This window comes from Triturus cristatus, chromosome 5_2, assembly GCF_964204655.1.
Source record: "Triturus cristatus chromosome 5_2, aTriCri1.1, whole genome shotgun sequence".
NCBI lineage: Eukaryota > Metazoa > Chordata > Amphibia > Caudata > Salamandridae > Triturus > Triturus cristatus.
This window is the reverse complement of record NC_140588.1, coordinates 678,280,618-678,294,920: the sequence shown is the minus strand read 5'-3', so window position 1 is coordinate 678,294,920 and position 14,303 is coordinate 678,280,618. Positions and strand designations below refer to the sequence as shown.

General features: G+C 39.5%; 1 long non-coding RNA gene across 1 annotated transcript; it reads right to left on the bottom strand.

The window, feature by feature from the left end:
- Positions 1–9,606: 9,606 nt before the first annotated feature.
- Positions 9,607–13,777, bottom strand: LOC146829127 (uncharacterized). The gene is made up of 3 exons (XR_014961913.1): positions 13,743–13,777; positions 12,770–13,381; positions 9,607–11,096 (listed from the first exon to the last, which is right to left on the bottom strand). It is a non-coding gene; the product is annotated as an uncharacterized LOC146829127 (long non-coding RNA).
- Between the last annotated feature and the right edge of the window lie 526 nt (positions 13,778–14,303).

Genomic DNA, 14,303 nt, shown 5'->3' with positions numbered 1-14,303 from the left:
AGACAAATGATATGTATGTCCTGTATATGTATAAAATACCTAATAAAAATATTATTTAAAAAAAGAAAAGAAAAAGAAATCTAATGCTAATCATGTCAACATATTGCCTTGCTCCCAAAAGCTATTTTCACTGTAGCAAGGCTGGCTGTTTAATTGAAAAACAACAAGCTGCACTATTAAAATGTATTAATGCTATCTTCTGCTAAGAAATATCTAAAAAATACCATTTATGGACTCTTTTCAATATCCATTAAAAGTAAAATTCCCTGATTTAGTAAATAATGATATGTATTACGGAAAAAGTTCTTTTGGAAAGTATCCTTCTCTAAATTTGGTGGATGGACCATTATGCTGACAGTAACCATACTATGTCACCTTTGCTATGGAATATGCTTATTAACAGCACCTAATTCAGCCCTAAGTTCCAAGGTAGAACATCTGACTGGGTCAAACCTGGATTCCGTATCCAAACCATGCTCCATCATTGTCAGCCTCAACCAAGCTCGGGCCCCGATGTCACACGACCAGTTGATGCTATTTTTATTTTCAATTAAAATTCCTATCTGCAGTTCCCCTTGTTGGATTTTTGCTGTTTTGACATCATTTAATTTTTGGTAATATACTCTATTCTTGTAAATTGGTTTGGGATTTTTCTTGTGTTGTATTTTCACTGTATTACTGCTTTGGTGCTGCATAACTACTTTACATATTGCCTCTAACTTAAGCCTGTGTGTTCTGTGCTGCAGATACGAGGGCGGTAGCTCAGGTTCATTTGTTGATTTTAGTGGTTCACCTTAACAGGGATGGGGGTTATTACTTAAGATTGGTCACCACCCCCTCAATTAATAACCCCATTTCTCACAGCATTGAGCTGTCATACTCAAGTATTCTGCTGAAAGAAAAGGTTTTACTATTTTCAGGAGAGTTGTATCTATGCTGTTTTGGTCTATTTGGTAATGTGTTCTTATACGTAGAGGTTTGAGTCAACGACGAATACATGGGATTTAAACTGCCATCAATTGGGGTGTGAATCCCATTTTGTTTAAGATGGAGAATCACGACTGAATCAGAGAACATTTGGCATTGTTGGCATATAGGAGTAATTCAATCTTCAAGGGGTTTTGCATCAGGAAGTTTGTTGACATCTATATTTGAATGTGTTGGAGGCAGGCTTTGAGTCTCTGTGTCATTCACTGTGCAGATTTTGAAAGAATGTGGGGTGTCGTCAGCATACTGGTGGATTTTGATGTTTCTCTCTGGAAGGATGACTCTAAAAGGTCCTATATAAAAGTTGAAAATGGTGGGTGACAAGATTAAGCTCCGGTTGAGACTGCAGTTGCCATGGAGAGTCTGGGACCTGATTGCTCCTTCCTGAATGAGTTGCTACAGATGCTGAGGTAGTATGCTAACCGTTGCAGTATTGAACCAGTGAAAGCCAATCACATTTTCAGAGTGTTGATCAATGTTGGATGAGCAACAGTGCCTAAAGAAGTGGAGAAGTCAAGCAGGAAGAGGGGGTTAGAACAATTGTGTCTTTGAGGAAGTGGGCATCTTTTAGTAAGTGAAGGATGTCTGTTTCAGTAATGCAGCATGACCTGAACGCCTATTGATAGTCTTGAATTAGGTAACTGGGTGGCAACTGGCTACTCAATGTTTTTTTCAACAAATGGGAAATGCATTATAAAATGGATTTTGGCTAGGTTGGCTGCATCCAGTATTTTCTTTTCAACAGGGGTGGTTATATCCAATATTGAGGATATACAGTAAGGTGCCCTGTGTTGGTGAAGCTTTGGAAATATGGAGAATGCATGCAAGGGCTTTCCCTTGTATAAGTCATCTTTGTAGAAATGGCTTTGCGTGAGTTCAGAATGTTGGGGAGATCTATGTGTGAACGATTTTGTTGTAGGAAGACCAATTGGTGCTGAGGCTTGTAGGTTTTTTGTTATGGTGTAGATGTAAATAATTAAATGGTTATATATGATTTTGTAGATTTGATCTGTGAAGAAAAGGCTAACAGTGTTTCATCTGTCAACTGAAGGTGGGATAGCAGCTTCTAGAATGGTGTTGACACACTGATCACATAAAGGAATGCTTTTCTTCAATTGATTTCCCCACTGATAGTAGTTTTGTAGCAAGTGGATATGGCTGTGTTGATGAAAGAATAACAGTTGGAGTGGAGTGATTCCAAAAAAATAAGGCTTTGCTGGCAGTTTAATTTTCTTTATTTCTTCTATTGTCCTCATATGGTGTACTTGTTTTTGGTGTGCTCAGGGGTTGATTGCTTGGGTTGGAGGCACGTGTTTTCAGAAAATCATACCAGTACGTGATTCTACAGAGTGGTGTGGTAGATGTTTAGACGGATGTTGAATTCTAGGGAGAGCTGCAAGTGTCTTGATAGTTTATCTCTTCTTGGAGTTGCTCTCGATGTTTGTCTTTGAAGGAGTGAAATGTTTTTGTGTAGTCCATTGTGTGCTGGAGTGGCATATATGATGGGAAAGGGGATAGCAAGATGATCAGTCCAGTCCAAAAGTAGGTAGGGGATGTTGGGGGGTGCAGAGATGATGACGTCCAATGTCCTACCTTTAAAGTGACGTGAGTCTGTGATGTTTTGTTTTATTTTAAGAGTAGTGAGTTGAGGGCTTGTTTCACTGTTTTAGTGATGGAGTCACTGGGCAGACTGAAATCTCTGAGGATGGTTGGGAGGGAGTGACAGATGGTGGCAGAAGAGATCTGGTCTGATATTTCTCCTATTAAGTCCTTGTGGGTTCCTGGTGGTCTGTAAATGAGATGAAAGGAGGCTGGTTTGCAGGCTTAGAGAGGAAAGTGGTAGGAGAGAAGCTTAAACGCCTTGAAGATTGCCATATTAAATATAATGCTGGGCCACATTAACTTGTCTATGAATGCAGGTCTACCTCCAGTTTTGAATGTGAGTTCTATGTGTTGGATCCTGTGCCAGAGGGGAGGAGCACATCAAGAATGTGTGAAGAGGATTGTGAACCAAGTTTCTATGATTAAAGCATCATCTAGTTTGTATTTCAAGACGAGTTTGGTGATGTTTGGGGTTTGGTTTATTATTAATCATTGTCCATTGAATAGCATAAGTTGAAGATGGCATGATAAGCATGGTGTGTGTACTCTAATGAATGGTACTTTGATGATGTTACTAGTGGTAAATGTGCAAGTATGGTGAGTGTGTTTGTGGGGTCGTAGTATGAGAATGGGAATTGTGTCTGGTGGGTTTTGAGAGACACATGATGGTGTATGGCTTACTTGACAGCAGGGTTTTTTGCATTAGCTTCTTCAGGTCTGAACTGGTGCAAACAGTTGATGCCTTTGTCTAGCTTGTGATATATCAATCAATTAAGTGGCATTTGTAAAGTGCAGCTAATCACCCATGAGGCTAGTCAGGTGCTGGGTTCCAAGCTGCTTGAGTGGCCTCAGTTGAATAACCCGGTTTTGAGTCTCCTTTTGAACTCCTAAAGAGAGGGTGAGGTCCGGAGATGGAAGTAGAGACTGATACAGGATTTTGCGGTGAGGTAGGAGAAGGAGCATCCTCTACTGTTGCTTTGGTGGATGCGGGGAGTGTGAGCAGGGGTGAGGGAGGCTCATCACAGGAGTCCGGAGGGTTGGTGGAAGCTCAGGTGGTGGTTGATGCATGCTGGTCCTTGGTTGTGCAGGGTTTTATAGAAGTGAGACAGAATTTTGAATTAGCATCTCTTGTGAATGGAGAGCCAGTGGAGTTTTTTTAGGTGAGGGGTGATGTGTGTCCTTATGGGGAGATCAAGGATGATTCTTGCAGCTGAGTTCAGAATTGTCTGCCATCTCTTCAGGAGGGGTGTGGTAATTCCTGTGTAGAGTGTTTTGCAATTGTCCAAGTTGCTGGTGATAAGGGCTCGAGTGAAGGTGCATCTGGTGAGGACTGGGAGCTACTTGAATATCTTTTGGAGCATACGCAGCATGAGGAAGCAAACAGAAGAGACTGCATTGATCTCACTCATCATGGTGAGCTTGCTGTCCAGGATGATGTTGACATTCCAGCCTTGGTCCATCGGAATGGGTGGTGGTCCATACTCAGCATGCCACCAAGAGTCATCCCATGGGGAGGTGCTGTTCCCAATGATCAGTACTTCGGTCTTGTCTGAGTTGAGTTTGATGTCAATTTCTTTACAGCTCAATGATGGGAAATGCAGCAAAGTCATTTCCTGTTGAGTTAGATGCTAGGAAATCTGTAGAGATCTTTTTCTTAAGATTTATACTGGAAAATCTTATACTTGCCTGGTGTCTTCTTTTAAAGGAAGGTGGTTTTGGTAGGAATGCTGGGGGCTGGGAAATACAGGTTAGTAACCTCATATGCAAAGGATGCAGTACAATTCAGAAATGTCTTCTTGACATGGATTCTGGGAAATTAAGTCTGATGCCTGGATTCTTCTTTGAAAGATGACTTTGGTGGCAAACCAGTGATGTTACTTCCAGAACTGATGGATGTAGGAAAATGCATTGATGTTACTTCCTCTTGAAATGGATGCTGGGACATCCAAATAAGTCCTTTTAGTGGTACTCTGACAGAAATCATGATGTTCCTATCACATTTTTCAGACAGGTATTGTTATCAAGGGGATTGTGTTTTTGCCTTAATTTATTGTAGATGAGTATTCTGTGAGTAGTGTTGATGGTGGGTCATTGCAAGAAACATTGGGGCATTTGGTATGAGAATCAGCATTTGGGAGGTTTTATTGCAAGAGTTTCTTAGAGAATTGTTACCATGGCAGATATGTTGGTGGGTAACACAGCAAGAGGTTTAGGGGCAGAATTACTGTTTGAGAAATGTACACATATTGTTGGTGGTGCTATAGGACATTACACCTCTTACACATGCCCAACCCATCAGGCGATGGGGGTAGGCACTCGAATTTCACATTGTTAGAGCAGGCATGATGGCCAGGACCACTGGAATTATGTGATCTGCACACTCAGAATTTTCATCATAATTACGGATTTGCCACATGTCACTTAACAGATCATCTGCTACATAATTTACAGATTTTCTTTAAAAAAAAAAAACATTTTAGGTCAAACTGATCAAAAGTTAATAAAACATGATAGCATGTTTTGTCGAAAAGCGAAAGTCAAATTTAATTTGACTTACTGCTGTTTATGGGTGATAAACTAGCACTAAGAAGGTGACGAATTTACCCATATACTGTTACATGTGAAAACAATGAAAAACTAAACGATTAATATTCATCAAAAATGTTACAGATATTTACGTGCCTACTAATTTAGTGAACCCTGCCACATAATTCGGTTCCCCTGTCGTATAGTTCCAGTGGCCCAGCTGATGGTCAACCTTTTGAGAGTGGAAGTAGAATCTGTATTATTATGAAGCGTAGCTGGGTTAGTCAAGCCTCTAAATACTATATCCACTGTTAATATTTATGACGATAAATTATATATTGAACTTTAGTGGCGATTATTTGTCGTTTAGTTTGTAATTCCTAAAAACTCAGCAAGCAAGAGATAAAGAAAAAACTGAAAGGGAAAATTTGCCACTGCATTTCGATCTGTAAAGAGTGTTGAGCTCATGACAGAAGATGACTTTTAACACTTTTTTGTGACATCTCTGGGGTGCAATTTGTGCTAAATCAGAGGCGAATGGAATGCATTTCTCGGAGCATGAAAGAGCGACTTTCACTGGAAGCAAAGCAACACTAGCTTTAAAAGTGCTTCACATCTGCAATCTGTCCACAACCGGTTAGTAGTAGCTCATTAGCAGGCTGGATGAGGACAGGCTTTGGTGAATATGAGCAAACACTGTAAAAGCGTAATGTAAAATCATTGGAGAAACTGACAACTGGAACAGTAGCATGTGAAAAGATTAGCAAATAAAATATACCACAGTTAAAGTAACATTAATTGCTTCTTAAACTTTGGCACTTCCATTTTAAACTTTAGCCATCATATTCGGCTATTCCACTCATAATGGAATAATTGATTTTAATGTGTGCCTCCTTTGAGTCAGTGAAGTAATGTTTTACATGATATTGTACGGTGCCTCCGAAAATGTGTTTCTGATCCGTGGTCCATGAAAGATAAGTTATTGAAAAATGTGTAAAATACCAGGCTACATGTCATACACAAGTTGCTACTCCTGATTGTCTCTAATTGACATCCAGGCTAATATTTTTTGCTCATTACAAATCCAAAATGCTATATCAGTAGAAGTATTCTGCTTGCTGTAAATAAAAAGAAGCAGCTTACAAGCCACGAGACTGTTCTTGCATATGACACAGAAAAGCATATATGTGCACATAGATGCAGGTCACGTTGAACTTGCCTGACATTCCTGTCATTTGTTTTTCGATTCGTGCATTCACTGCAGAGTGCACAAGATGGCAGTCCTAGAGAAGAGTTTTATTTAATTGCTTCCTGTGTTCCATGATTATGGCTTTATTTATAAATCCCATTTAAGGAAAGTAAAAGTAATGTGGCTGAAAAATGTTAACCTTTTATGGCAACCAGTATTCAGTGGTTGTGAAATACTCAATATTTGGCAAGATATCCGAGACTGGCTTTAAGTTGTGAGAGTTTAGACGTGGTGGATGAAGGAGGCAGTTTCAATATTTAAGGATGCGAGTATGTAAGTGCTATTGCTTTACTGCCTAACCTGCACCACCGTTGTACTTGGCCAACCTCGTGTGCCCTTATGTTCCAACCAGAACTGTTCGCTCTGTGGCCGAGTATCTTCTATTACGAATTCCGGTCCTTAAGTATACCATAGTGGGAAGCTGTTCTCTCCAGTTTTTTGGTCCTTAAACTGTGGAATTAACTACCTCTTCAGCTGACACACAATAGATTATTTTCTGCTTTTAGAAAAATGTTAACTCTTACACTAACTGGGTGTTTGTGCACTTATGCGGCAGAGAATTCTTGTTTTAAAATGGTATTAGGGTGTTTAAATGCAAGTACCTCTTTGGTTTCTTTGTGCACCCATGCAAACTATAGTTTTATTTGCCACATGTAGTGCTATCTATTGGTGGAAAACCTTCATTAATATCTCATTGAATCATAAAGATATAATGAAAAATATAGAGATATTTTGGGGTTTTTCAACAAATTTGCACAATATTTTATTGCCTTTCTCAAGTGGCTAAACATGAATCCAGGAACACTAACCAAGACATTGTTGTTCTGGATGTGCAACATCACCAAATATGGGAGTGTTTTCCTGGGAAATAAAGTCTGTAGAATCAATTATGTAATATTAGTGCAGATTTCAAAAGATTGTCTGAATCACTGTTTATGGTACACTTCTAATTTCCAATATCAAACTCACGTCAACTTGGAAAGACTAAAAAAGGTATATTTTCTAATGTTGTATAACATAAGGAATCTATTGGTGTAAGCCTGCCCTCTCTTGGTTCCATTGTCTGGCTACTAGAACACTCTGAATATGACATTAGCAATATTTAAAAAAAATAGTATTCAAGATACAACGTTTCTGTTGCCAAAAACCAACAAGACCCCCTCACAAAGGAACATACACCAGCCAAGCCTTGACTCCCGATTTTGTCCCTTTGGTCCTCTTATGTGTGGAGGTACCAGACATGTATGGGTGTTCTGTGGCTTCAGGGTGCCCATAGGCAATATATGAGCTTCTGTGCATTTTGGAAATATGGAAAGCAACCGCAATGGAAATGCCAATATAGGTATGAAAAGATATGACAACTATATATTTTTAACATATACACATTTCTCAGGTTGGTTACCAGTCTTCTTTCATCTTGAGTGGCCCGACAGGAGATTGCATAGAACATGATATTTGACAGATTTTTAGCATTTTATTTTTCAAAACATGATAATTCCCTCCAGTCTCCCTTAAGTAGGAATATGTGCCTGCCAAATTAACCTGGACTTTGATCCGCTGGGTCTCCTGTGTCTCAGGGTACCAGGCAAGTATGGGTTGTCTCTCATTTAAGTGAGATAAACTGGATGGAATGCATTTTGAAAACTGAAAACCCACTGAAATCAAAATCCCAGTTTATGCCTCCTATCTTAGGTCATTAATATCATTCTTGCACTGTATGGAAACATACTATAACCATATGTTTTATATTTATACATTCTAATTTTTTGATGGGTGCCAGACCTCGTGTACTCTGACTTGCTTACCAGAAAATCATATTGAATAATGAAGATTGTTTAGCACTGTTTACATTTCTTTTTCCTCCAGTCTCTATTGTACAGTGTCTCTTATCTATACCAAAGCCTGCCCCCCAAATGTAGTGCCCTGGGCATCCTGAGCATGGCAACATCAAATATTATATCTGTTCAGCCTACAGGCGATGTATTGGGTGCAGCGCATTTTGGAAATTTGGAAAGAAAATACGAGTGAAATGTCAGTTTAAGCTACATGTCTTTTGGCTGCAGGTATCATCTTTGAGCTGTGTGGAAACATGTGCAGCAATCATTAATTTTAAGTGTCTACATATTTTAACTTTCCATTTTATTCGGCAGACCTCTCTCACCCTGTCTGGCTGGTAGCTCGTGCCTAATATGACGTTTGTCAGATTTTTGACATGTTTTCCAAAACATGGCACATTTCTCTAGTCTTCTTCATGCAGAAACCTAGCCCAGCTAAAGTCTGACTCCCAGCATTGTTTCCCCTGGTCTCCTGAGTGTGGGGTACAAGACATGTATTAGTTTTCTATGGGCTCAAGGTGTCCACAGCACAGACAATACATTGGTTTCAGTGCATTTTGGACATTTGGAAAGCATCTGCACGCAAAATGCCAAATTAGGTTACCTGCCATATGTTCTCAGGTTTCATCCCTAGAATGTATGTAAACCTCTGAAACTGTATTTTCAAGATCTACAGATCATAAGGTTTCACCTGTGGACTTTGTGGAAAAACACCACGACCATATATTCTAAAAATCTCCACACATACGTTTTTTCCTCTCGGTGACAGACCTCTCTCACGTTGATTAGCTGATCAGGAGATCTCTGTCAATTTGTTGTCATTTTTCTTTTCAATACATGGCAATTCTCTCCAGGCACAATTCACACATGGGATCTAGTAGGGGAGGCCAAACCAGATACATACAGCTCCCTGTATATCATCAAACTCCTAAAAAGTATGTCTGGTAAAATCCTGAGGAAAAAGAAGGTATTTTAAAGTACACATATATGTGTGTATGTGTAAAATGTTTACTACTAGCATCGAATTATACGTAACAGGCACGTTCTCACACCGCACCCATCTTCCGTGGGGTCCCTACTTACTCACCTTGGCTGGTTCCTTGGGGTCCCAGCGATTCTACACATTCTAGACATTGTCTTGACTCAAGTTGTGGTTCTTATGTGAGAAGTTGGCAAGGTATATGATGCCCATTAATTAAAGTGGGCACCTTGCACCAGTCCAAACAAGCCTTATGGTGGTTTAAGAGGTCAAACATAACCTTATGAAAGCTATCCAAGTGGTAGCTGTAGAGAGCAGCCTTCGAGCTTAGTCTTGAAGGAATGTTGAGCAGCTTGTTTTACCAGAATGCAATCTTATTGTATTGGTCAAATGAAAGGAGAACCACACAGGAGTTATAATATATATTTATTATTATGACACCTTAAATATTTCACAATGTCTGCCACATGCAGATAAACACAAAGCACACAATACTGTAGCGCAGAAACAATCGTAAGTAGCACTAATACACAGGGGGAGACCAAATCATATAATAAAATAGTGGTAAAAGAACCACAGAATCACATAAGAGAGCTTCTTAAAGGACAAGAACCCTCACTCACCCGAGGATGACATGCTTCATTATTGGGTTCCCTCCTCACTCCCGGACCGCAAGGTCCCTGGTGGGGGCTAAAACTTCAGAAAGGGGAGGAACTGCGGAGTTTTGAAAAGGAGAGATGCTAGAGGATCAGTGAGGGGAAGAGTGCAAAGGAAAATGTATATAAAACTATCTCCAGCGGACCGAATAAACTTTATTGGATGGTCCTGTAGGAATAGGGCTAAAAATGGAAGAGGGCTACAGGACTTTACCATATATAGCCCCTGTAGACAGTCAACATGTCTCTGCCCATTGTCAACACAGAAGGGGTTCTGGGGCATTCGTAAAGACCTGGATAATTAGTCACTCTACTTAAAAAAAGAGGGAAAACAATTCAGAATCTACTGGCCACGTAAAGGTCAGCCTGGTGAGGACATTGATGGAATGTATATACTCTGGATCCACTGTCTTTCTATAGTGAAACAGAAATGGGCCGCTCTCAAGCCACTGGGTAACACCTCCACCTCAGAACTGCTGTGGTCAGCTTGGCTGATGTAGGGCTTTCCTGCGAGAGTAGTCAATTCTCTCCAGTCCTCATTGCAATCTCCTGAGCATGCAGTAACAGACAAGTGTAGGTTTTCTATGGCTTTGTGGTGCCCTATGGGATATACTGTGTGCAGTGCATTTGGGAACTTGGGAAAGCAACTGATAGCACAATGCGTGTTTAGCCTGCATGTCTTTTGGTCACAGATATCAAATCTGGTATGCAGGGAAACCTTGCACAACCATATATTTTCAAGCTCTACACATCTGGTGGTTTCTTTTGCTAGGTGCCAGATTGCTGTCACCCCGATTATCTGGCTGGGGCAACACACTGAACAAGCAGTTTGTCGGATTTTCAACATTTTCTCACAAACCATGGTCATTTTCTTCAGGTTACCTCACACAGGAATATATACCTGGCAAGACTAGACCCAAATCTGTGTTTCCATGCGCCCAAACGTTTGTTTGGATACTTTCTTAGCCTATGGGCTCCTCAATGTGGCACAGACACACAGTTCTGCGCCATGAAAGGATCTCACCATACTATAGATTGTTTTATTAGGATTAGATACAAACACCATCTGGGCCCTTGAAGAAACAGCCAGGAGATGAATGATGTTTGAATTGTTTTCTCAGGCTAAAAGGAAATCCAAATAGCATCTGGGCACTTGCAGAAACACAGAGGTGTATGGTAATTGCTGCAGTTCGTTCAGGTAATCCGTATAGTTTTTCGTTGCTCTTCAGTTCCAAAAATCTGGTTCTGGCATACGTTACAGTCTAAATCAATAATAAAAGGAAATTAGAATACTACATTGAAAGCAGAGCATAACATTACAATGGATTTTAACATATTTTGCGAAACTGTAAATGGGCAAGTTAAGCTCAATCGAGATCTGAACTTTCGAAAAAGGGGGCAGTAATCTGAAAGTTGCGATTGACTACATTTTCGGGCATGCATGCACACTTTGACATGCTTGTGCGCATTCAGCATTCATACAGATTTTAAAAGGAGCTTAAGTTGTCCTTGCTACTATTCACACAATTCTAGTACAAAATGCCATAAAAGGGGCTTGAACTGTAAGCATAAGAAGACTCAAATGTTAAACTGTGGAATGAACACGCTTCTAGATATTCCAAAAGTGACTGCCCTAAAGAGGCAATAATGCCAGAACAGGTGTCAAGGAACCATGGGGTCAGATGTAGAAAGCCATTTTGGATTTCTTAACAGCCTGAATCGCTATTTCGGCCCATTAGGAAATGCTCAATGGCCTTTTCAGATGTATAAATGCCTGTTCGCAATTTGCGATTTACAGGAATCGCTAATAGGGATTCCCTATTTGCGATTTGTAAAGCACATATACAAAGCATTTCCTAAATGCAAATTGGGCATTAAGGATATGCTTTTACCATCGACTTGAAGTCGATGGTAACCATGTGCAATAATAAAATATGGATTTAAAAATGCATTTTTTAATGTGACATGAAGCACACATATGCCCTTAGGGCTTATGTGCACAACACATTTTGGGGTGCCTTCAGGAGGGCCTTAGGCCAGAGGCACCCTTGAATTTGGATTTCCTAATTTGCAGTTTCATATTAGGAAATCACAATTTAAGAAATGTAAACCATTTCCAATTTTACTTCTAGGTGGGAATGCATTGGCATTTCCTATTTGCAATTCCCTAATAGCGAGTTATACTTTGTAGAAATCGATATTAGGAAATGGCAAAATTAGCACATATCATTTTCCATTTTCTAAACACCCGATTCTTAGGAAACACAAAATGCCATCTTCTTACATCCAGCACCATATGTCCTGGAAGTAATATTATTTTTCGAAACATAAATGAACACTGATTTCTTTAAATGCAAATAATGTTTGTCACACTGACGTTCTTCAGGCATAAGATTACTGAAAGTGCTCATACAACGGAAATTTCATTTATTGGTAGGGGTGCATCATAATCACATGTAGAACTCATCCACAAATAATCTTGCAAATTATGTAAACATGAGGTGCTAGAATTGTGAAAAGTATTAACGAATTATGTGGTGTGCTTCTGTTTATGGATAAGTGTCATGGAGAATTAAATGTAACTATCAGAAAGCTTTAATATGTGAACCTTGTGCTGTGAAACTGACATTACTCACATATTAAATGTATTGACAAATGATATTTCCTAATTAGTACGCAAATGAATTAGATGAAATCCTATAATGATTATGTGAACTGTAATGCTTAAAGTGACATATTCTTATGTTAGCCAAAAACGTAGGCCCAAAATGCAGGTCTCTGAAAACTCTAGCTTTAGAATTAAGAGTCGAACTTCATATGCACTACAGAATCTGTTCTTTCTCACATTTCCATTGCAGCTGGAGAAGCATTCTTTTGGAGAAAAGTAATTTCTTTGTTTTAGTAGCTAGGCAAGGAGAGAAGAAGTTACAATTACCTGGGTTGGGGGTGATGAAGACAGAGACAGTTTCACATGGAAGAAGACATAGGAGCCAAGGTCAAATTGTTGCGAGGAATGAGTATGGACAACACAGCTGAAAAGTACATACAGAACTTCACCCAGCGTGGATGGCGTGATGCGAGGTGCATCATGAGAATATTAACCTGTGGACAACTGATTGTTGGAACTAGGGAAAGAGCCTCACTTATTTCTTGCCTTAAAAGTGAGAGCATCTCAGAACAATCTCTTTCCTATTGATAGTGGCTGTATTGTTCTAGACTGTAGAAAATAGGAGCGTCATTTCACTCCAGCCAATCGCACAGCTAATAGCGCCAACATGGCGATCATATGTTTTTTCATTTTGAACCACACTTTCTTCATATTTCGTCATTTTTAACCAACATTTTTAGCCATCTCTTTTGTTTCAAATTCATGCTTGAATCCACACTCGGTATTATATGCCATTTTCCAAATTTCTCATGTTCGCGCTGTGCCCATCCGAGCCTCTTGCAAGAACAAGACTGATGCAGAATTCGTCCAAGACGATATTTTTATTAAAAGAACACCCAATGCATTTCGGGCTACAAACGCCCTTCGTCAAGGGTAACTCTAAAAGACAACAATAGAAACAATAACTGTTACTTTCTAGTTCAGCATCATATTTTTCATTCAAACATTCACTGCGGGTTAATCCCATTTTTTCAAATATCGTGTTGCAGTATAATCCTCTCATAAATCACCACAATAAACCCTTCCATCATTGTAGCCACCATACTCAAAAATAAACCAGTTTTTCAATGTTGTTTGTCTATTAATCACTCTAGTTCTTTAAAAATATTCTATTTTCCCTTCCTTCTCCCGACCTACATGCCCATGGTTAAATCAACACATCACTCGAATCTTTGCCCCTTCCCTCAACTCTTTCTTTCTTCTCCCGCTACCTCCATAGTCATTGCTACTAACCCCGTACCTGCCGTGAGTGTTAAAAACCATCGAGCTTCCTCATTCTTCCCAGTAATTATTCACCCATGATCCCTCCCCTATATAACCGTCATTGAACACCCAATTACTTCCTGATTGGCCCTCTTTTCCCGCCGTAAATGCTGCTTACGATATTCTATGGTAATTCAAACACTGCATCTCCCATAATGCAATACATTTATCAGAGTTAAAAATCAACCATCATTATGTTACTCCGTAGCCAGAAGTGGATGAATAATAATCATTTTCAATACAGTGCTAAAACTAATCATTATATGGTGACTAAATATTAAAGTTTTTGAAGTTTCTAAAGTTTATTTCCATTTAATGCCTACATCGTCCTGTATCACGAATCCAAGATGTTTTGCCGGTCGTGTGGGCTCAAGCAAAAATTCACTAAATTTCCTGATTTGTACTGTTTATTCCAATGGGTGCACTCCCAGATTGGGGCAGTCTTCGAAAATTCAACATTTATAAGGGTGGGATGCACGCCGAGTCTTCTTACTTTAACTAATCCTTGCTTTTCAAAGAGTGCGTGCAGATTGGTTAA